The sequence below is a fragment of the Corythoichthys intestinalis genome, chromosome 18 (genome assembly GCF_030265065.1).
Source record: "Corythoichthys intestinalis isolate RoL2023-P3 chromosome 18, ASM3026506v1, whole genome shotgun sequence".
In the NCBI taxonomy this organism is placed as follows: domain Eukaryota; kingdom Metazoa; phylum Chordata; class Actinopteri; order Syngnathiformes; family Syngnathidae; genus Corythoichthys; species Corythoichthys intestinalis.
The window spans coordinates 34,429,675-34,452,357 of record NC_080412.1 but is presented as its reverse complement, the minus strand read 5'-3'; the positions used below and the strand labels follow the sequence as shown (position 1 = coordinate 34,452,357).

Sequence of the window (22,683 nt, the reverse complement as noted above, 5' to 3'; positions counted from 1 at the left end):
GCCCTGTGTGTTGGCTTTCAGCTCAATGGCGATGACTTTTGCATTTCGCTACCGCTGATCGCCTCTCGTGTGTCGAGCTTATTGCCACTGTCGGCTTCCTTTGAAACAGTGCCGGCGGGTGTGTTGCAAATAAATTACTCACTTATTGTCTTTTTCATCACTGATCGCAAGTGCTGTCAAGTTTTTGCGCTACCCCAATTACAACACGCTCCACAGAGTCCACACATTGCCCGCCTCCACCTTCTTTTTCTTCTGTTGTGTTTTCCCTTGGCAAACCAGCTCGTTACATTACCTCCAACTAGTGGATTTAACTGTGAAAGAGTTTGTCAGCAAAAAAGACAACAACAAAAAAAACACAATGTTACTGGTTGCGCATGTGCAAGTCGATGGAAAAAAGTACTCGCACTGGCTCTAATTTTAGTCGCAAAATGCAACCATTTGGTTGTAGTCTGGAGCCCTGAGTGTGAACAGTCAGCCCTAAAAATCCGATTTGAAATGGAATCCAATTGGAGTCAGATATGCCTGCAGTCTGAACGCAGCATTAATTAAACCACATGGCCAAATCAAGCTACAATGATGAGGGTGTTCAGGGTAGTAAAAGGCCGCCTCATCAATTCTCGGGTCTAAAAAAAGAGACTGATCGCAGGAAATATAAACCCAACGCTCTTTATTGATCCTACACAACACTGTTACTGTACATTAGATCCACTTGCACCTCTGCATTGCTGCTCAACCTTTTTGACACTGGCTTAGACTGTTGGATATGCTTTTAGATAAAGTAAAAGTGTATTAATGTGATGGTCTGATGGTCAAATTCAGTCCAAAGGCCAGCACTAACCCCCCCTTTCCTCTGCCCCACCCCTTTAGAGTCATATTGCGGACACTGAACTGGATCATTTCCAAAAGCTGTTAAGTCGATTGCACTGCACTACTCTCTCTTTTCTGTTTGCGAGACTCAGTCTGAATAATCATCTAGCCTAAGACACATGAACGCCTCCATCCCGGTGCACGTGAGGGTTGAAGATTTTAAAATAGAAACTCTGCCAAGAAGCCAACTGCAATCCTGTAAGAGTGCTACCAATTCGTATTTTGTAAGAGTCCATGGAAGAACCATTAAATTAAGGTACATACAGAGTTTTATTGTCATTATTCTCTACTGCATGAGTGGAAGGATGGATACACCACCCTAAAATCATAACGCCAACTCCCGTCTGTTTGTCACTATCCTCCAAAAACCAAGAAGTAGCCTGCTGACTCACAAACAGAAGAACGAAAGAAAAAACACAAAATGAATGCTCCACGTTGTAGGTACACTTCTGATAGGTTAAAAAAGTTTAGCCATGCTGGACGTTTTCAGTCCATTGAGTGATTTGTTAGTTATATCCTTTGTTGTCAGTGTAATATCATTATAAAATATATACATAAAAAATAGCACTGTTGCAATTTTTGTTCATTATGCATAACCTAAACATTACATCGATTATAACCTCCTTCAAAGTGAAAATCTTCCATACATGACCAAAAAGACATAATGAAGATGGAGCTGTATAAAAAAGTAGTACTTTAAAATTGAATTGCACCTAAACTCTGCTATTTGCATGGGTTATTTGCACTATTGCACATGCCTTTTGCATATTTCACCTCATAAATGAATGGCTGTTTTTGTACATTTAATTTTTAAACTTTCAAAATTACAGTTACCTCTTTAATTGTTTGCAGGCTCTTTCCACTGCATTGTCAAATTGAACACCGTGTAAAAAATGTTCAATATATCTATCTGTCTACATGTGTGTGTCCGTTCCCTATGGACTCTGACATGGCTGGGCCGATTTTGACAAAATTTTACACAGTTGTACTTTATGTTTTTTGGAGTGTTCTTAGAAGGTTTGATCTATGTATGTTAGGACCCCTGCTTCCTGAGCCCTGCTCCTCCTCTTGTGTGTGTGTGTCTGCCTTGATTGCAGGATTGGACAGATGGGTGAGCCTGGGACCAGGTGCAGGTGATCATCGTTAACGGCTTACTTAAGCCAGTCCTTGGCCTCACCTCATTGCCAGATCAACAACCCAACTCAACGAGTTTGTGACTCTAGCTTATTCCAGAAATCTGTATTGCCTCGATTCAGCTCATTTTGCCTATTTTTCCAGATCCTGCACTGCTAACCTACCTGGACAATTCACCTGCCTTGCAAACCAACCGCCCACCTGATCTTTTGGACAGAGACTGCATTTAATTACTGCTATAAACCTTTGTCGCCACTGCTACCTTGTCTTTCTCTGTGCTTGGGTCCCCCGCTCACCCAGAAACCCAACACGTAGTGCGGAAAATTAATTAAAAAGTCCAAAAATTAGAATAGACAATCCCTGACTGTGGAGGAGACAGCGCTGTCTTTTGGGCGATTTCAATGTCGCAGTTGGCTTTCAAACTTTACGGTTTCATGTACAAATCTAAATATGCTGCGACCATACTTGGTGGCGTTGAATACTCCACAACAAGACGCTGGATTTATTTTTTTTATTTATTTATGTTTTTTTACATTTTTCCGGAATTTTACTAAGGGATTCATTTCGGCTAGGTTATTCATACTGTAGCTACTGTTATTTATTATGTGTTACGCCCGCAATGGTTCATGGGTAGTCATGGCAACCGTGACTGTGAGTGTTGTTTGGTGTTTTCTGTTCAATAAAGGCCCTATCTATTGGGGTCGTGTGGTGTATAGGGCACAAGAGTAGCATGTATGAAGCATAAAGCATTCTTCTCCATGTTACTCGCCACAATACTGTACACAATGATGGAAAAATGATTGCACATTAATCCCTTTATAGTGTCCTTTTATTATTACTACATTACAGCTGCATCTCTAAGGAAAGTATGTTTTATCTGCTATTCGGTTATACTGCGTTACACAAACCCAAGAAACATACTGTTAGTGTTTAAATTTTTGCATATCTTTATGAGTTTGGGTATCAGAGAGGAACCAAATTTACAAAACCTTGGGAAACACAGCTTACAGTACAGTACAGTACAGTACAGTACAGTATGTCTCATGTCTAGACCACTGCATCAAAAGTTCATCTTCACGTGAGACTTCTGTATAGTCTGGTACAGTTTCACTTCTGTCTGTTTTTTTTTTTGGACGATTCCCATTTTTCATATGTACTTCTCTAAGGACCTTTTTCATGTATGAGCTATCTCAAATTCACAAATAAACAATCAACCCATTCATCTATATATCCATCCATCCATGAAACTGCATCCTTTTACTAGTAAGAAACAAGCTAAAACAACCGCTTTCTAGAGAAGTGTGGATATTAATAACCAAGTTCCTTTTAAAGTAAAAACAAACCCAAGCTGAAAGCCTTGATAAGTTAAATCCATTGTTTCCATTGTGGCCTTCGTGCTGGTGAAAGAACACATCTCTATTGTTTGATATGTATTTGCCATGACATCAACATGGCGCGCTGGCAGAGCACTACCACTTCCTGTGTATCTCAAAATACACCTTGCGGCAGGCAGCGTGTGTGTTATTGTAAACTACAGCGCAAGATGGCATGATGTGTGTTTGCGTGGTGACACTATGAAACCTTGTCCATTGATGTGGTGCACTGTCTTCGTGGTGACAGGAAGAGCAGCTGTCCCTCTGCGACTGTGTTGTGTTGGCGGGGGTGGCTGATAGGCAAAAAAGATGGAAAGAAACTGACCTTTGACTTCTTCACTACAGTTATTATGCAGATTTTTAACGCTTGTCTTTTACACGTCATTGCATGGAAGGAAAGCACTGATGGCTTAATGGACTTTGAAATCAATTCAGGATGCTAGTTAATTCGTAGCGTTTTATAGAATAACTAATAGTGCTTAAGTGTTTGAAAATACAGTTATCTCTTCGTGATAGGGGTGTAACGGTACACAAAAATCTCGCTTCGGTACGTACCTCGGTTTTGAGGTCACGGTTCGGTTCATTTTTGGTACAGTAAGAAAACAAAATGCAAAATATAAATGTGTTAGTTGGTTATTACACACATTTCAACAATAGGAACATTAGCCTATACAAAGCTAGAATTCTGCTCAAAAAGTAGCGGGTATTTAAAGATAATCAAACAACAATTTGCCTTTCAGACCCCGCGTATTGGTCAGCTTTCTTTCTGAAAGAAAGAAGAAAAAGAAGTCCTGTTCTAAAGAGAAAAGCAATCCCAATGACAAAGATTTGAACATGTATTTTACAAATGAAACGCCTCAATGAAACATTTTTTTTTCTCATGAACGGTTTTCAAAGCTTTATTCGTGGATTTTTTCAAGTTAAAGCGCCACACAGAAATTAATAAATTTTAATTGTGTAAGCAGGATCTGTGTATTATCCTTATTATTTAATTACAGGTGTTTTAGCAAATTTCAATTTATTTTATTTAAATGGGCTATTATTTATTTTATTATGTGTTTATATTTTACAAAAGTGATGTAGTATTCATTTATATTGTATATTTTATGTTGTATAACTTTAGTTCCTGTGTGAATATTAGTTCCTACTTGTTTTGTTGTGGTAGGAAGGTTTTGTTTTGAACACTGGGCCGTGTTGGTTATTATTATAGCAGAGAAGACAGCAGTAAATCAACAAAGACAAGTCAACTGTGCCCCGATCTACCACTCAATGATGGGCTCAAAAAGTGGGTTACGATTGCATATTAGTTTGAAAATCGACCGGATCCACCGTATTTTTACACGAGTGACTTCCGGTCTGCCCGATCCTAGCTACCGGTAGTAGTATTGACGTAGGAGGGTCGCGTATCGCGTCAAATAATAAACTCTGCCGTTCTTTTTGCGTGCGTCGCGTTGGGCCGCTTCTGGGACGCGTCTAACACGCGGCCGCACTGCGACTGGTGTGCATTGGCTGATTGACTTTAACACCCGCGTTTCACAGTGTTCTCGCGGCGGCCACGTTGTTGCGCCATTGACGTTTCTGGGTTGTATTTTCCTACCTTGTTGGTCCTCATTATAGTCGAGAAGACGGAGTAAATATAATCTACACAAAGAAACTGTAACCCGATCGACTCACAGCCTCGAAAAGTAAGGGTTACATTACGTCAGAAACTCGTTCGGTACGCCTCCGTTCCGAACCGAGCACCACGTACCGAAACGGTTCAATACAAATACATGTACCGTTACACCCTTACTTTGTGACTGTCTAAAATTATAGGGTCAACTTAGAAAAGTTCCATTTTTTGAGTAAAATCACAGATTAAATTGCAGTTTGATACATTGCAGTATCTCGTATTAATCTCTCAAAGAGAGCTGTGAGGACAGAAGAGATGGCATGATAGGATGATTAAGCAAATGTAACTGATATGATGATGTTACATCATTGCTTCATCATTACTTTTCTTTCCAGGGGAAAACACTGTGACAAGAAATCCAGTATTTCTGAACCAATAAATCCCAATTTGTCTATTATTAAAACGGTCTTTTTGCCTCACAATAGTGTTTGTGCCAATGCGGACAATGAAGCATCTTCCTGGTGGCTTAATATCATTCATTAGCTGTGCAATTTCTGACCTACATATTGCAAGAGCTTGCGTGCTAACAATTAAGCAACGCAAATTGTCTCAATTCTAGAAATATTGCGCGAAGACATGACCATGCTTCTTCATATACACAGCAAAGAGAGTTTAAGTGTAGTTTCGAATAAATGTTAATGTAAATGTTAAGATGCCACTCCTTGTGTGCGTGTCCGCTCCGTGCAGCAGTGAAATGCATCTGCTCCAGCTGCTCTGTTCTCTCACTGCTTTACAAGCACCATCTTTGCATGGGAGAGAGGCAAGTGGCTGCCTAATAGAGGCCCCTGTGCATTAGGCTGACAATCTATTATTCTTACAAAAATTTATTTTTACATTGGTCTCCGGGCAGGATGTTTTGTGCCCTTTAGATTTGCAGCTATTTGCAGGTGCTGATGTGCTCTCTTTCACTGGCTCAGAATGGCCTTGAGTGCACTTCTCCTGTGTAATGGCAACTTGAACAATGAGAGGGACTGCCGCTACATGGCCTAATGGTCTTATGTATTTATGTATGTGGGACATTATGAAAAGGGACTTGGCGATTAGAGGGTGTCTCTTAAACTTGATTTTAAGAGTTATTTACATTAAAATAGGCAGTTGCACAATGTTGTTTTCGTCAACGAGACGATAACGGGCTAAAAACGTGTTTTCGGAGACTGAGGCCATGTCTTCACCTCCACCCTCCATAACACATCGGGGAAAAATAATTACCTTCCACACAAGCACATTTGTAGGAAAAAAAAAGCTTCGACACCCAACCACATTTATTCATTTTTAAGTACATTCATAACAATGGGCAAAAAATAATCGTCCATAATACTCCCATCTTTCGCATGTGTTCTTCAATATGAAGGACTGCAAAAGTTTGTAAATAAATGGAAGCAAAAACGCACCTGTTTAATTTACTCCAAATGTAAACATTGGTCTCAAGTGTGACGTAGGGACAAAGTTTGTCGTAGTCAGTGACGTTTTCACAGTTAAATCTTCGGTTATCAGTGTTCACATGATAGTGCCACAAACGCAGATTTCGCAAATCTTCTTTTGAGACGGTGTTTTTAAGGATCCTTGTTTAAATCTGCGTGTGGATCAGTGTTTTCGTCAACGATGACGATAATGAAAATATTTTGTCAAAGGACAATTTTTTCATGACGATGCCGTCACGACGCGCTGAAAAGATGTCTTGGTAGACTAAAACATAACGAGGTGGATGCCAGTTGTCGTCTGACGACACGAGAACAAGATGAAAATTCACCATAGTTTCCGTCATAAATTCAAATGTGTGATAGTTTCTTATTGTATGTGTAATCAGAACGCATTTAGCAGTGTTTGGTCGTGTCACTCAGGTGACGTGCTGCACCCCCCCCCTCCCTGCCCCACACACATGCTTAAGCGTGTGCCCGTTCCAGGCTGCTTTTGTGAAACATGTGTCAGGTGCTGCTTGGTAAGTTTTGTTTTCTTGGCTATGCCATGTTGCTTTAGCCTTTAAAGGTCTGTGCTGAGCGATCATCTAAGCTAAGCTGTAGCGTTAGCATAGCGTTCGCGTTAGCATTTAGCACGGTGACTTGGTGTCTTCCTAAACTCTGGGGAAAAAAATGTACATACAGTTGTGGCGTCTAGGTGAGTTTAATTAATTGCAAATAATTTGGTATTTTTCTGTTGAGTATGTATTATCATCATGAAAATGGTGGTGTCCTTGTGGACTCTAGTTATGTCCTCGTCTGTCATGTTCATTTGAAATTGTTGGAAACCTTGTGTTTATTTATTCATGGACTAAAACTTTAGAAGTTTATAAACGTCTGATGAAACAAGAACGAGACGAAAATGCGCCATAGTTTCCGTCACATGTTCACAATGTGTGACATTTTTATGTGAAGTTAGCCAGCATCGTAGCAGTGTCTGGTTGTGTCAGTCATGTGACGCGCTGCGGCCCCCCCCCCAACTACAGGTGTTCTCTCCATGCTAGCTTGTTTTGAAACCACAGTAAGATTTGTTTTCTTATCTTGGCAAGAGAGAAGATGAAATGTTGCTTTAGCCTTCAAAGATCTGTGCTGAGTGATTATCCCACACTAGATGTAACTTGTAGCATTAGCATCAGCGTTATTTCTGGTAGCTCTTTTAATTTTCATCTTAGTCTTATTCTTTTGGACCATTATACTTATTAGTCTTAGTCATCTCAAAATGTGTTTGTCTTCGTCTAGTGTTTGTTGCCGAAAACTCAAGACTAATTTCGTCTATAGTTTTAGTGAAAGTTGACATTGAACATTAACAGACGAGCACATATTTTAGCGTCGACATGGACAACGCCAACTTGGTGATAATACACACTCAGCAGTAAAACAGAACTTTATTTTCAATTAATTATGCCCACCTGGACGCCAAGAACTGTATGTAAAAAAATTGTCCGAGAGTTTAAGCGGGCACCCCTTGTTAGCATTAGTCTAATGCTAAAGCGAATGCTATGCTAATGCTACGAGTTATTTTGGTGTGTGATGATCACTCAGCACAGACCTTTAAAAGCTAAAGCAACATTGCATGTTCTCGCTGACCAAGATAAGAAAACAAATCTTACCGTGTCTGCGAGACTGGAGACACTGATGAGTCGTTTTGCACGACACATGAGCAACACAACCAGACACTGCTATGATACAAGCTAACCACACATAAAATGTCACACATTGAGAACATGTGACGGAAACTATTGCGAATTTTCGTTTTGTTTTCGTGTCGTCAGACGAAAACTGGCATTGATTTTGTGATGTTTTAGTCTCCCAAAACATGTTTTTAGCTCATTATCGTCTCGTCATTGTCATGAAAAAAGTGGTCGGTGACGAAATATTTTCACTGTCATCATCGTTGACAAAAACAACACTGGTTAGCATAGCATTTGTGTTAGAATTAGGCTAGTGCTAACGGCGAGCGTCCTCTTAACTCTCGGACAACTTTTTTTTACACACAGTACGTGGCATCCAGGTGAGCATAATTAATTGAAAGTAATGTACCTGCTTTGCTGCTAGTGCTAAGTGTGTATTGTCACCAGGAAGTTGGCATTGTTCTTGTAGACGTTACGTCTGTCAATGTTCATTTGAAATGGTTGGAAATCTTTATATATTTATCTAATTTTGGACGAAAAATTTTGAATTTTACAGACAAAAAATGTTTGAGAAAACGTCGACTAAAACTAGCAAACACAATTTGAATTGACTAAAATATGACTAAGACTAATAAGTATTTTCGTCCATAAGACTAAGACGAAAATTAAAAGGTTGCCAGAAACAACACTTTATTGCCTACAGTTTCCATGTGTTCATTTTAAATTAAAAGCTTATAAATTATTCCTCTTGCATTTTACAAACTATTTTGGCTGTAGTTTGCAGTTGTGTAGACGGCCGTGCGTAACACTGAAAGGCCAATTAAAGACATAAATGCGGAGCTTCTTATTAGAAGTGAGACTGCCTTGAGAGTAGCTCACATTTTCTTTTCTATTGCGGTTCTGTGAAACATTGCGGATTAACGGCCGCGAACTATTCGTGCCGTTTTCGTAGTCACGGTGATAATTGGACGAACCATTTGAGCTTAGGTTTATTTCCCCGGAGTGTGACTCACTTTTACTGCGCACATTGTAGCTACAGAGCTTTGCTGATATTCAGCATGGATGTTTACAAGGAGCAAGCAATAAATGGAGGGTGATGATTGTTGGCCAAACTTTCAAATAACACTTGACAGGTGCCTTTGGTGACTTCAAAACAAACCGTCACACAACATCCGGAAGAGCGGCCATCTATTGGGGCGAGTGTGAAAATATTAAGCTTACATTCAGTCACTTATAAAATCAATGAATGGAAAACTAACTATCTAATCAGTTAAAAAGCTCAAAAGAGCTATATTTCTCTCCAGGAGAACGTGGATACACACACACACACAAGAAATTAAAACGGTGTTTGACAGATACAGCATAATAAATGTCTGAATATCATCAATATAAAATGCTGCCAAATGCACCGTAATGGATTAGTTTGACATTCCTTCTTGTAATCATGTAGATGCCTGGCTAATTTCATAAAAAATACAATTTAAAAGAGATTTTTTCGCGCATCTACGGTAATCAATGCTGTACACTGTACACTGCACGGTGCAGTACTAATACGCTCAATGACATTTGTATTAATTTTACGACCTTTTGTTTTACAGTGGTATGAAAAGATTTGGGCAGGCTTGATCATTTTCAAGATTTTCATTTAGAAATAATTTGTTGTATGGATCAGCAATTGCAGTTAAAAACATAAAATAGCAGAAAAACAGTTACCGTATTTTTCAAACTAAAAAACCAGAGACTAAGTTGCATTTTCGGGGCAACTTTGTTTGAATAAACTCCAACATTCATTCATTCAGTTTCTGAGCCGCTTAACACTGGGGTGCTGGAGCCAATTCGAGCTAAGTATGGGCAGTAGGCGGGGTACACCCTGAATCGGTTGCCAGCCAATCATAGGTCATAGGTGATTTGTCTATCAATAAATCCATTGCTGATTGGTTGTAGTGTCAGTAATAGAACAAAATTCCAATGTTAGCCTAATTTCTAAGCAGTGTAGTGGTTGATGTCAACAGGCTGAATAAGTGTACACTGCAAAAACACACCTCCTTAAACCTAGTTAAATTCCCTTGTTTTCAGTGTATTTGTACTACAAATATGTAAAGTTATCTGCCAGTGCTTCAAGTAAATTTTACTCAGATTTCTCAACATAAGAAAAATAGCTAGGCTTCTGTTAAGCTTAAAATAAGCTTGACAGACTTATTTCAAGCAATAAATTTGTATTTTTAATCTAAAAAAAAAAGAAACTTTAAACACTTATTTTAAGAAACATTTAATGTATAAGCAAAAATCAATTATTCTCAGCAAGAAAAATTCAGGAAATTAAATCTTTTTTAATAAAAGACTCGATCACTTAATGCCAAATCATGTATATTCAATTAAAAAAAAAAACATCAAACACTCACTTGAAGCAAAATATTGCCTAGAACAGGCATAAAATAGACAACCTAATTCCAAGCAACAAATCAAGGGAATTAAACCTTAAAAAAGCCTAAATCAAACAACTCTGTTAAATCGTGAAACATACTTGAAACACTTGTTTTTTAAGATTAATATCTCTTATTTGTTACTTGTTTTGAAATAACAAAAATCAATACGTTTGAGATGATCTCTATAAATAAAAGTGATTTTTTCAAGTTGTACTAGAATATTTCTTATTTAGAGGATGAATGTGTCAGAAATGTTCTTAGTTTAAGAACAGATATTGTTCAAGACATTTGAAAGCACATTTTTCAAGATTTAGGTGAAAAAAACTTTTTAATAAGAACAAATCGTAATATTTACTTAAAGTAAGTGGAACGTTTCTTACACGTCTATCTGTTAACTAGTCTATAACACCGAAAACAAGATGGAGAAAATCATTTGACTAGATTTAAGAAAATAATCTGATTAAGACGTTATTAATTTTCAGTGTATGGTATGCTAACGTTACATGACGCATAAACAACGACCTAAGAACGTGCCCGGCATGTTAACGTAATATAGCTACATGCTAACAAGTTTACCAAACCATCAGTTTCACTCGAATTGTGAAAATAACATGCGAAATGATATAATAATGTGTTTTATAATTTAATAATTTCACACATAGGTCGTTCCAGAGTATAAATTGCACTCCGCTAAAAAAAAAAAAAAAAAAACAGCAACTTATAGTCCGAAAAATACGGTAATATTTGAGAGGTGAAAAAAAAAGTTTATAGGAGTCACAGAGAGTGTAATCCTTATTTAAACAAAAGAAGCCAGTTTTAAGCACACAAGCCAAGGGCGTAGATTTGGTCTCAACATTGGTAGTGACAATATAACAGTATAACCATTAATAAGACCAAACAGATTGGGTGAATTAAGGTCAGGGCTACATTTCTCACAAATATGAATCTAATTAATTGATAGACTAAATGATCAATGCAAAATAAATCTGTATTGGCTTATACCTTTGTTTTCAAAAACTACTATAGAAACATTTTGAAATCTTCCAGAATAAATGTCTAGATTTTATTAGCAAATTTAAATTGCAATATTTGAATATAAATTATATGAACATACATAATAAACACAAACTTGTTGATGATCTCTTAACTATCCAGGAATACACAAAATAAACATTTGTCTCAAGACCACTAAACATTGTCTGTCGAAATGAAAAAATTAAAAATAACTGAAAAAACTTCTTAGACAGGGAATAACAAAAATAAATAAAAATGGAGCCTTCCTTCGGGTAAGACACTACTGATTTTGTCTGCAAGCACAGCCAAACCTAACAAAAAAAAAAAAAAAAAGAAAACTCATTTGGGTTGCTTTAAGACCACATAAATAAATAAAAGTGAAAATCTGGGGGAAGGGGTTAGACCTGGGTTCATTACATTTCTCACAGTTTAATTAACGTTAACAGTAGGGCTGAACGATATTGGAAAAAACTTGCATTGCGACTCTTGGGGGGTTTGCGATATATCATGATATATATTGCAATATTAATACTAGAGGAATTTTTACCAGATGCTTTGAATAGCTCTGTTTGGGAAGACTTTAGTTGACTCACCATGTTGTTGTATTAGTATATTTCATTCAGTATTTTATAAGATTGTTTTTCCTGAGTTTCCCCCTTGTTTTTCTCATTTATCCTTGTATTCCTAATTTTTTCTTTATTTTTTATTCTTTAAACAATTTATCACATTCTTTATTATAAAATGTTATCTTGGTTTCTCTCTTTTTTATTGTTGCATTATAGATTTAAGGTGCTTCCATTTACTTTAATTGCATTTATTTATTTATCGTTCATTTATTTAAGAACTGAAAGTGAAAAAAAAATGCAAAACCGCGATATACGATTGCATTGATATAATACCGTTTAATCCAAGGGGAATTATCTGTGAATGATGAAGATTTATGTATATAAAATGAATACAGGAAGCCATGTCTCGGCACATTTGCTGCTTTTAAGAAGCAAACCAAAAGTTTATGTGTTCCAAAAGTAGAAATAATAATCGCACATCCTGCGTTAGAACTATTGCGCACGCGCACATTGCGATGGCGATATTCAAACGATATATTGTGCAGGCCTAGTTAACAGTAGAAAACACATACACTTCCCTCTAAGCAGCTTCCTACTTTTGCAAGGTAGCAAATTCACAGTTTAATGTTATGCTAACTTTGATGCAGGTCGGACTTTCAGGAGCAAAATTAGTGGTGTGTTCCCCACCACCACAACATAGACGTCTTTTTACATTACCTACAGTGGCTGCTGCTGGCTGAAAAAAAAAATCTAATATCCCTCCTTTTCAAAGGGGGCGGAGGAGGTGGCATGTTTCCGATATGTTGTATTTTTGTCAGGGCTGTGAGTGCGTATGTGTGTGTGTCGGGTCAAGTCATCAGCCAATCAAACGCGCGTTTGAGGGGAAAAAATGGACTGGCACATTCAGCAAGGTAAAAAGATTAAATTTAAGTCTGAACGTAATGATAATAATTCAATTAATAATGGTAAGGTGAATTCTATCCTTACAAAATATGGGAAGAAAATCTAAATTACCTATATAACTTTACTCATGATATAATGCCAATAAGGTTGCTTAAAAGTTGGTGGCGACAATTTGAGCATCCTGAAAAGATAGTGCTAGGTCCCTAACGTCACAAAGCAAACCTACGCCCTTGGGTGTACTTATAGTATGTGCTGAGGTGTTTTTGCTTTTTTTGTTTTTCCCCCCCTCATCAACCTACTGTATTTTTCGGACAATAAGTCAAACCTGAGTAGTGCTGCAACGATTAATCTATTAACGTGAGTATTCGATTAGAAAAAAAGATTCGATTTAAACTTTGCTGCTCCGAGTATTCGGTGAATTAAAGTTTGCATTTAGTTTTATTCATTTGGGTGAATACACTGCCCTCTACTCTGCCTCATTTCACATGGTTGAATCCAACTGCTCCCTGTTAAGACCAACATAAGCTAAGTTAATGTTTGAGCTAATGTTTTTTTTATGCATTTGTAAGTTAGTTTATAGGTATATTTAGCCGTTTTTTTGTGGGAATATGAGTCTGAACCATTTGTTGAGCTAGCGAAATTTATCTATGTAAGTTAGCCAATTGTTCTTTTGTTGTACATAAATCCTCATTTACTTGTTTTTTACACCATTTGAGGCTCAGCTCAGGTATTTTAATTTTTCATGTTCCTTATCCGATTACTCGATTATTCGAACTAACTAGTTCATTGATTAATCGACTACTAAAATAATCGATAGCTGCAGCCCTAAACCTGAGTATAGGTCGCACCTGCCAAAAATGCTCAATGAAGAGGAAAAATAAACACATACCGGTAATTAATGCAAGCGCAGTGACAAAGTTTCACCCACTGTTAGCAACTTTATAAATTTAAGTCTCAATGTGGCCAAAACATTAATTCATTCATTTGTTTTCGTTCGGCGTTTAATAAAACTGAAATTTATCCACTTCTTTTAAGTAAAATAGCAACACTTTCTGTAGAAAAAAAGTACTTCTGTCCGGAAATCACCCCCACTTTAGCATATTCAAATTAAAATTAGCGTAAATTGGGATATCTTGTCACCATCTCCGAATGACCGTAAATGTTTGCATTCTCAACAGCTATTCAAGGGAAAAAAAACCTCAACACAAAAAAGTTGATGTAAAAAAAAAAAAAAAAAAAAAAAGCAAAGAGGAAGTTGCAACCTATGAAAACAAAATGCTCTTAGAGTTGAAACAAACTCATGATAGCAGATCTAGAAACATGCATGCTACCACCTCTAATGTATTAATTCTTAATGTCAAAAATTACAGTTACAGTTTTAATGGTGCAATTCCTTCTCAGGCAGTTATTATCAACATAATGCAACCTGAACAGTATAGTATCATTTCAGGTCAAAATGCATTTTGCGGCTTAAAACATTAATGGCAACCACAATGAATAGCACGTAGCGCAGGGGGAGAGTGCGGCTCAATGTAAATTAAATGCCTGTCGTTTGAGTGGCCTGGCTTATGTAAGTGACTGCTGCTGTTGTTGTGTTTCTATCACTGCATGCTACTGTTGGTCCAGCATCCCTGCATCATTTCTCCCTACAGCATCTATCTGAAAGCCCCGGGACTTGCTCTATCTCACACACTAGGCCCATCCAAAATTGCAGAGCAAAGGGTGGTAGTGTTTGGGGGTTGTGTACCTGACTCCAGCGTCCCCTTATTCTCTGTGCCACCTTGAAAACAACACCCCTATTCATTTCATTGTCTTTACACGTCACATGCGATTATACCGCTACGTCACCTTAAATGCACACGAGAGGTCACGGACCAAATCTGGTTGCTTCATTTTATTGATTAATTTGTCTTCAAAAATAAGGATTAAGACTTGAATCCAACTGTTCTTTTTTGTCCAGGCATATTCGTCTTGTCTGGCTCCTCTCTCCAATCCCACGTCCCGCAACACAACAAGGCTTTTTGCATTGACTCCTTGACTGTGTCATAGTACCGCTTTTTTTTTTTTTTTTTAAAAGACAATTGGGCCTCACAATAGGGAGACAGGAGGGATGAGGGTAGGTGGGGGAGGAGGAGGGCCAGTGATGAAATGCGACAAAGGTGGCAAACTGGGTTGAATCCCTCAATGTTGTGCAGTAATGACACACAAGGTTGGTTTTAGGGGGGCACTTTAGCTTACTTGAACACCTCACAGTTAACGCTGATGACACAACAACTGGAGAGACAAAAGATGAGATGACACAAGGCGTTATTTCATCCCCTCTTGGCTCATACATTGTCTGTGGCTAGATTCTGTGCATGCCAACACATCCTCTAGTTGTGCACACACTTCCGAACGTGCCCACCAGTTATGCTGAGAAAGAGGACACGGCCGAGGCTGGACGTTGAAGAAAGAAAAGGTTATTACCTCCAACATTTTAGCTCCGCTCCACCCGGTCTGGTTTCATCCTCTTCCTCTCTGCCGACTCCCTCCCCTTCACTCCCCGTGGCAGCATTTTTCTGCTATCTATCTCCACGCTCGGGCTCGCTCACCTCCTCCACCTCCACTTGGTTTAGTTCCTCCTGTCTGCTGCTCTCTTCCTCTGTCCCAAAATAAAATAAAAAAAATAGGGCCGAACAATAACACGCACTTCCCAATTTGTGTCTCTTTTTCTGTTGGCTAAGTCAAGAGGCAGGTTGATGTGTGCTGTCCTCCTCCCTCCCTCTCTCTCTCTTGTGCTGATTCTATTCCATTCACATCACACTAAAGCCAACCCCCTCTCTCTCTCTCATTTTCTCTATCTCTCTCTCACACACATACTTGCATGCACAAACACACACAGCTTAGCCCAGGTCTCCCTCCCCCTTCCGTGGTCTCCTTGACGGAGAGAGGCAGCAGTGGTCAGCTGGAGCCAAAAAAGCGAGCTCATAAACGGAAATATGTGATTGGCGAAACGCGGATATATTTAAATGAAGGCAAGGGCTGAGTGATGTCACTTTAAAGTCAAAACGTACACATGCACAATTGTGACACGATGATGTAATGTTGTCACATCCTGTGCCTCGAGTCAGCAGAGCTTCTTTTTCATGCTGCGTAATTACACATCGACACATTAACAGTATTACTAGGGCTGCAGCTATCGATTATTTAGGTAATCGATTTATCTACCGAATAGTTAGTTTGAATAATCAGGTAATCGGATTACGAACTTTTAATGCGTTGCAGAATAAATTTTAGGAGATGCAAAACAAGAAAACAAGCGTCTATGCCTACAATAACATTTATTCTGGCTTGCTGACAGAGGTGGGTAGAATAGCCAGAAACTTTACTCAAGAGTAGCGCTACTTCAAAATAATATTACTCAAGTAAAAGTAGTCGTCCAAAAAATGTACTAAAATATAAGTAAAAGAGTAACATGTGAGTAACTCCTTACATTTTTTTTCTCAGCACAAAATTATCAATATGGACTGTTGTTATAATCATACTGTACAACTACCAATTACATACCCGCATTATGCCAAATAAATAAATATATATACCATATTGGCCCGAATATAAGACGGCCCCCTCTTTTTCAAGACTCAAGTTTGAAAAAAGACTTTTTGAACACCAAATTAATTTTTATACAGAAAATAATTACAGCACATCCGAAAGAAATGATTATAACAATATATTTGAGAGAAAAAAAGCATGTTATTTTGCCTCATTCAAATCTTAATATCTGAACATTTAAATATGTAAAGTGCAATCACATTCACAAAATGAATCTTCTGGTTTTTGAAATGTAAATAAACCAATCTATTGTGATAAAACAAAAAAATTGCAATAACTGCATTAACCATCAAAGTGAAGTCTAACTGTAACTGTAGTCTTGAAACAAATCTGAATACGGAAAAACGTTGCAATAAAAAATTGCAAACTAGTTGAACTTGAGAGAAGCTGAGATCTGTCATGACAGAACATCGCTTCAATGATATCTGGCGCCATCTAGCGTCGTGAATGGGTATAATGTCTAGACCGCGAACATAAGACTACCCCCTTTTTTTCAGTCCTATTTCAATGCAAAAAACCACCGTCTTATATTCGGGCCAATTAGGTATATATATATATTTTAATTAAACGTTGAATCCTGGCGAGAGAAAAAAAGATGACAGAAATGAATCATTAATCGTCCAAAGAGCATGAGTGCCCGCCCTCTAGGGGAGAAAATAGTTCCTAGTTTGAATAGTTATCAGTTCCTTCAAAGTTACTTTTATGAAATTAAAAGGATCATATCTCCGGTTTTCCGTGGTCAATCGGTGCCAAATAAAAACTGGAACAGAAGTTAAAATTTGCGCTTTCGAGTCAAATACTTCATTTTTTAAGGTGCTTTAAAGACGCCATGTGATTGAGCAGGCTGGTATAATCATATAACGGCAAGCTTGCGTGTGATTTGTATAATGGAGTCATGTGATTATTTTTGCGACGTCTCATTGGTGAAATTGGTAGAGCTACTCTTGGAATCGCCAGCAAAAAAAAAAATCTAATATGTAGAATGAGGAGGAAAAATGTAACGACTTGTGTAGTTCAAGAGTAGCATTTTTTCTTCACAAATTTACTCAACTAAAAGTAAAAAGTGTGACTTAGTAAAACTACTCTTAGGAGTACATTTTTCTCAAAAAGTTACTGAAGTAACGGAGTATATGTAATGCGTTACTACCCACCTCTGCTTGCTAAGATTGCACTTTCAAAAGAGCATTAAATGCGAAAACAAAATAAAATTCCTGAGTGTTTATTAAAACTATGCAAAATTGATCTTTTATTTCACTAGAGCAATAAAGGCATTTCAAACTAAATTAAAATACCTGACTTAGTCTAATTATGAGAACAAATGGCTAACTTGCATATAGCAAAGGTCCGCTAGCTTAATTGCTATAAAAGGTTAACGTTTTTTTTTTTTTAATGTTTTATTATGTTGGTCTTAACAGGGAGCAACCAGATTCAGCCGTGTTAGGGTTATTCACTATTGCCACTCGACAGCAGTGAATCCACCCAAATCAATAAAACTAAACCCAACACTTTGAAAACAAACCATTACAATGTCACTCTAACTAAGCAAATCCTTGAAGCAGTAAAATAGGATTCGAAGCTTTTTTTCTAATCAAATTACTCGAGGTAATCGATTAATTGTTACAACAATAAATATTACACTTAAATCTAGATTTCTAGATCCAGACAAAAAATAATCCAAACTTTAGAAGAGTTTCATAATATGATTGAAGCTTTGTTTTTTTTCCCCAAAGCTTTGTTTTTTTCCCCCAACAAGATTCTTCAATTTTCTCAGCTTTTTTATATTTTATATTAAAAAATTGAGGAGTCAGGTAGGTTTAGGGTAGGGAACCATACTAATTTATTTTACTAGCAGCACAATAGTCCTTTCCAAATTTTTTGGAAGGAATGTAAAAAATGTAGGAGTTCACAATGAAAAACAACTCGGTAAATATTCACATTTCGACTCATTTTCACTATATAAACAGGCTTTTTGCACCATTTAAAAAGTCCAATTGAATGCTTTTTAAAAACTTTTTAAGACCTTAAAAATATAATTTACTACCAAAACATGTCGCAACAATTTCCGATGAAGAAAAAAACTAATTTTATTTCACTGTAACTCGGGGTTTTCTCCTCTCATGTGCGACTCGACAGCTTTGACCCCCATGGTCCCTAACGAAATGTCTTTGCACTAGGGGTTGGAACCTCTGGATACATCATGATACGATTTGCGATACAAGACAGACGATAACGATCTCACGATACGGCGATGCAACAATTATAGGTCATTCTAGGACAGGGGTCGGGAACCTTTTTGGCTGAGAGAGCCATGAACACCACATATTTTTAAATTTAATTCCGTAAGAGCCATACAATATGTTTAAAACCTAAAAATACAAGTAATGTGTGCATTTTATGTAATTTCAACACTTTTAAAGTATAACAAGTCTGAATTCTTTTTAATAACATTGTTATGCTATTGCCAATCAATGATGAGTATTTCTTACCATTAATGCAACTTCTGGTGCTGCATGGTTTTGCTGATGGCTTTGTAGTCTGGTTGATACTTGGTGGGGCTAAGCTCCATGCAGGCGTTGAGAAACTTAAGATGCGTCTCTTTTCATGTTAACGAACAGCCACGAATCAGCACACCGAAAAAAGTTTATCCATCGGTAGATTTTTTTTGTTTGTTTAGCAAACTAAGTGAAGGACTTGCATAAACCCTCCCCACTTGTTGTCCCTTTCATAGTCAAAACCTTCAATCACGCTGAACTGAGATCAACTGCTTATGTCTGTTGACTCATCCAAAGCGAGAGAAAAAAACAGTGCCGCATTTATGTCCTTCACTTGCGTTGCTTCAATTTGATTAGACATCATGATGTTACGATCGTGAACACTTTTTTATCCGTTTGATTAGGTTGTCTTTATTCATTCATTCATTTTCCGAAAAGTCCTCAAAAACTCTGCAAAAAGGCAAATTCCTCTGTCCATTCCTGTTGAAAAGTATGATACACCTTGTCTTTTTTTCTTTTTGCCATGTTTTCAAAAGAGTTTCTAAAAATAGCTGACAAACATTGAAAACGAAACTAAAAATGAGGGAAGTTTGCTTCACGCACATGAGCACATCGGCCGCTATTTTCGACAGCAAAATACGGCGACCTCACTTGAACAGTGTCTCTGCCTCATCTGCATTGCCAATGCAATAGATAGATAGATAGACACAACGACATGTATGTTTGCCACTTTCCCACTAAAATGACTGTGAACCAGCTTTGGTCAGTTTATGGTAATGTTTTGAACTACCAATGTGCTATGCTTGTGCTGTGTTTCACCAGTCAGTAAAATGACATTTCTGTATCTGTACACAAGCTCTGTTTTCTTGTATTCTTCTATTTATTGGTGCTAAAATTAGGGTAGGGTATTATAAACGGGTACAATAATTTCCCCTAGATTTTACAAGTAAATTTGAGGTGCGCATTATACACGGGTGCGGCTTATATTCAGGAAATTACGGCAATTAACAGAAAAACAAGCTCTTTTCATTCTTGTGCTGTGAATTTGAATGAGTTTATCACTAGTAGACGTACAATCGGTTTGAAATGGGAGGGAGGGTCTTCAAACGGATTGTACATCCATCGTCGTCAGTGGCAGCCAATGCCAGGCGGTGAGGTAATTTTGGGGCATTTGACGTCATTTCCTCTTGATCTTCGGTCAATTCCTTTTCCTTCTGGGGCATTTACGGGTCACTTCCTGTTGATTTTGGGTTCTGTAAAGGAAGTGACTCAAGAATGTCCCGAAATGAATAGGAAGTGACTCAGTATCAACAAGAAGTGACCTGTAAATGCCCACAAAAAGCTGTGAATCCTCTAGTTTCAGTGCCATTGATGGCGCTAGACGTCCAATCCAGTCAAAATGAATTGGATGTCTATCGCTGTCAATGGCAGCCATTGAGCTAACAGTATTCTAATGGAATATTTTGGTAGCAACCCTGGCATTAAACGTATCTTCTTGAAATTAAATACAGACTGCTATTATCCATTAAATTTAAGACGATTTAAGACCTTCCGTATTTGGATTTCAAATTTAAGACATTGTAAGACTTTTTAAGGATCTGCGGGAACCCTGATAAAGGATAAATACATTCACAGCACATTTGTCTTATCACCAGCAACTGGACTGTTTAACAGAAGATTGTCAGTAAATAACATTAAAATAACAAATAAAAGTATGAGCAAATTTACTGATTGCACATGCAAAAGTAAATGAAAAATGTACTTGCCCTGTCCAATTTTAGAGACGAAATGGCTTCATTTTGGGGGTAATCTGGAGCCCTGACTAGGGCCCGTTCTAGTTCTCTCTGACATTTCTGTGTAGCTTAGATAAAGGCTCAAAATGGGGCAGAGTTGAAAATAGTGTACGCGTGTGTGTGAGAAAGAGACTGTTTGTTTTGAGATACCTCTGTGTACTCCCCAAACGTATGGACTGAGATCATTACAAACAATAAAGCTACTTGAGGATAATTAGAGCACTGGGTTCACACCGCGTTTTTCTTTGCTGTCAAATGAGTACCTCCATTTTCTTAAAAATAAAACACACCCGTTAACTTTGAATCAAACATTTCATGATATTCTATGGGAGGGCACAGTGTCCAACCTGCACCCCCTCCTCTCCTTTAATTACTGTACGCGGTCCTGCCCTGGTCAGACCAGATGGCTGCTGTGTGCTAGCAGGTCAGCAGCGCTGGTCAAGCTCTGAGCAGCGTGGGGGGATAAGGGAGGCTGGGGGCTGGGAGGGGAGTGAGTAGGGGGCTGTGTTGTTGGTTCTGTGAGTGTCATGAACAGATAACAACCATTTTATAAAATAAAAACACAGGCATGTGTTGGCTGAGGCCGAAGAGTATAAAGACATTCCTACCTTTTAGTAGTCGTCAGCAGTAGCGTCAATCTTAAAAGACATAGAATAAGTGAATAATTAATATTCACTCATGTATTTCATTTCTACCTGCAATATATTTGCATCGTATTTTCTGAAATGGGTTAAGAAAAAAAATACATTTTGCACATACTAATAGATTGCATCCTTCCTATAATTATGGTTTTTTTTTTTACTTCTTTGAAGGACTGTCAGTTATTGTGTGATGTAGCCGAAGAGTAGTACTTTTCCAAACAACTACTCCACCATGATAACAAAATTACAGTTATAATTAGAGATGATTCCGATTGATCGGGTCCTATCACGTCATTTTCATAGTATCGGAATCGGCAAAAAAACATCGGACATGCCTTTTTAAAATATATATCTATTTTTTAATTAAATCGTTTTCTAATTGTATTTAACGTTACAGACATAATATGTTACACTCATCTAGAGTCTTTAGTTTAGGTTTAAGGTAGGGTTATCAAATTTCTCCCGTTAACGGCGGTAAATAATTTTTTTAAAAAATTAGCACGTTAAAATATTTAAAGCAATTAACGCATGCGCTGCACGACCCACTCACACATTGTCGCGTTCAATCTGTAATGGCGCCGTTTTACCTATATATAGAGCTAAAAGGCAGCGTAAAATGAGCAGTGTGAATTTTGGCAGCCTTTGGAGCCTTTTTTTAATTGGCTAAAGCCTTACAATCCCGCTCCCTACGATTTGAAATATTGTGGGAAGCAATGTGTGGAAGAAAGGTAGTAATTGATCTTTTTCTTAACACCCTATGTTATTTCTCAACGCAGAGAAGATATATATCAATTGGTACCACTACGCACAGTCATGGTTGCACTTCCCATCATGCATTTGGGCAGAACAGTTAAATGGCTACAGTATCACTTACTGAAAGCTCAACAAATACACTAGATGGCAATATTTAGTCACAATATACAAAGTCACATTTATCCTTTAAGAATTACAAGTCTTTCTATCCGTGGATCCCTCTCACAGAAAGAATGTTAATAATGTAAATGCCATCTTGAGGATTTATTGTCATAATAAACAAATACAGTACTTATGTACTGTATGTTGAATGTATATATTCGTCTGAGTTTTATTCATTTTTTTCTTAATGCATTGCCAAAATTTATAT

At 37.6% G+C, this 22,683-nt stretch overlaps 1 protein-coding gene across 4 annotated transcripts in view; it reads right to left on the bottom strand.

The window, feature by feature from the left end:
- The window catches only part of sipa1 (signal-induced proliferation-associated 1), a 78,586-nt gene that overhangs the window by 52,527 nt on the left and 3,376 nt on the right, over positions 1–22,683 (bottom strand). For 3 of the 4 annotated variants that reach the window (XM_057820489.1, XM_057820495.1, XM_057820494.1), the window contains exon 1: positions 15,510–15,847. The gene's annotated coding sequence lies outside the window, so the exon portion shown is untranslated. Of the gene's footprint in view, positions 1–15,509; positions 15,848–21,527; positions 21,558–22,683 lie in introns of those variants that run through there. The other variant, XM_057820490.1, reaches the window with a different exon arrangement.